The sequence below is a fragment of the Trachymyrmex septentrionalis genome, unplaced genomic scaffold (assembly GCF_001594115.1).
Source record: "Trachymyrmex septentrionalis isolate Tsep2-gDNA-1 unplaced genomic scaffold, Tsep1.0 scaffold79, whole genome shotgun sequence".
In the NCBI taxonomy this organism is placed as follows: domain Eukaryota; kingdom Metazoa; phylum Arthropoda; class Insecta; order Hymenoptera; family Formicidae; genus Trachymyrmex; species Trachymyrmex septentrionalis.
The window spans coordinates 1,677,793-1,680,487 of record NW_017305977.1 but is presented as its reverse complement, the minus strand read 5'-3'; positions in this window follow the sequence as shown (position 1 = coordinate 1,680,487).

Below are 2,695 nucleotides of genomic sequence, written 5' to 3'. Positions count from 1 at the left end.
CTCTCTCTCTCTCTCTCTCTCTCTCTCTCTCTCTCTCTCTCTCTCTCTCTCCTTAAATGCTTTACATATCGCATACAAGTAATGTTTGCCAGAGAAGAGTGGGGAAAGCGCAGAAAGAACCGCGGAAAGAGTCCGCGTAATCCGCAGCAAGTCCAACGTTCGTGTACGACGTTCGTGATGAAGCATTTCAAGGCTGAGCTGTCGTCCCCCTTGCCCGCCACCTCGTCCCAGTACGTCCACGGTCAGCTTCATCTTCGTCTATCTGCCGTGTAACCCGTCGCGCAGCGGCGGATCTATCCCTATCGCATGACTCCGCAGCGTTACGCAACAGCCTGAGCGCCCGCGCGCGTAACACAAGCGCGAGGCGCGAGCGTGAACGCGACGTTGCCGCGCGCACCACGGTGCGGCGCACCGCGGCGCAGCCGAGAAACGTTAGGCGTATACGTATACCCAAGATATTCACGTATCTACACGTATCGCGTATCTACACATGTATACGTATGTACATATACGTAGACACGCGCGTAACGCTTTGTGACGTAGAGCCTGGTTCGCGACTGAGGTTGTTATATAGGTAGTGGTCTGGTGGAGAGAATCTAGGTAAAGGCTCAGATCCGACCCGATTTAAAATCTCAATATTTCCGACGTAAGTGAGAGCGCATATGTATATATATATATATATATATATATATATATATCTGACAATTTGATAATTATCAAGTGAGCGCAGTGTATGTAAATCATTGGGCGATGTTATGCGAGTAACCGACAGGATTTACGATTTATAATGCTAAATCAGTTAGACATTAGATAACTGATATTGGGATAATAAATAAGATTCGAGATTGAGTCAGTAGCTATGAGCCAGTAGCACTGCCGCCAAAAGATTCGTGTACCATGCACCTTCATTACACTTCCGATGTACTTCCGCATAGCGTTGGACTCTCAAGGAGACTCGTAAATACACGTGCACCTGCGATCGCAAAAATGCACGCAATGCTCGCGTGCCACCGCTCGCGCTCGTTCAGCAAAATGAAGACCAATCGTTGCCCTACCGAACGTTATATAAACGTATCACCGATTGTGATCATCAAAGTTTAGTAAATGTTGTTGTAATGACAAAAAAATTACATATAGAAGAGGGACAATGGAACAAACGTGCATATAAAATGAATATAAGAAGAATGAATATTATGACAATTAATTTCGATTTTTTATCAGCATAACACGAACGATTGATGTAAATATGCGACAATTTTTATTTATCAAAGATCTTTATATCTGCCATCTCTATTTAAAGAAAAATAGGCAAAGGTAGATCGAGTAGGTTATAAAAAAAAAGTATGAAAGAGAATCGGAAAGAGTCTAGCTCTTTTCATCGTTTTTCTTCTTTTCATACATTACTCCGGCATTCCATATTATATTCCTACGGCATTATTTTCCCTGTTTGCACTCTTCCCTATTCCTACTCTTACGTTTCCTCCGATCTCCTCGACGACGAAGAACAGTCTGACAATGGCTCTTTTTTCCGACAACGTCCGAAGGTCGAAACACGAGACGAGCCGGTATCGAATGGGAGTATAGTACAACGAAGCAAAATGGCGAGCCTAACGTTCACGTAACTGAGGCAGGGGAATCCCTCCACACGTTGGCTAAATCTAGCTCGCAGTTTTTTCTCGAGCGCCCACAAGGCCGGTTAATTATGCTCTCGTCTTTTTGTAACTCGTCTGTTATTATAAAGATCCTCTCTCTTTCTCGATGCATGCTTTGCGCGTGTCTAACTCGCGTGTATTGCGCTATAGGAAAAGATAAGAAGATAAGAAGATTTGCCTCGTTGAACAATTTTGCGACGGATATTTTATCTATTACATCCAGAAAGATGGATAAATAAGACGTGTCTCTCGAATGAAGTTTCACCATACGAATGATAAATGAGATTTGAGCGATCTCAGTAATCTGACAGAAATTGTGACTTTTGTATTTTGATACTGAGTTCGCCAAATTCTCAAATATTTTATTTATTTGATCGAATGTCGTCCCAAGAAAAAAAGAAGCAATTCTTGCATATGCTGTATTAAAAAAAAATCTTAATGGATAATATACTGTATCACTTTACCAACTAGGAAAGGAAATTCGTGACAAGTTATTCAAATTAAATAGGACGAAGATTTTTGTAAAACTACATTAACGAATCACGATACTTTGTGTTAATATAATAATGTCTAAACACCGTTATAATTTGAAAATTTATATAAATATACTAATGATGACTTAATATAAGGTCGAAAGGTCTATTATCTTATGTACACAAAAATTGTTTGATATACACTTGCACGTACACCCTGCGAATTGACTTTTTTACTCCTATATGTAACTACAATATATTTTTGACTTTGTTCTGAAAAAATCATTATATTATTTTAATTTTATTTAATAAGATGTGATCTTCAATAAATGTGCGTTTCTAATCATACGATTGAATATAGCGGACGAATTCGCGCATTAGAAAATCATAAATATCCGTACTTGCATAACGTATACTGTGAGTAACATCAATTACCGAGTAACTATAATTCGCAGTCAATTATGTAATAATAACAAAATAATTGTCGACATTCTTTTTGCGCTTTACACAAAACAATTATTGACGCATAAGAGTTATGAATATATGCGTAAGTAATAAAAAAGCGGCAAA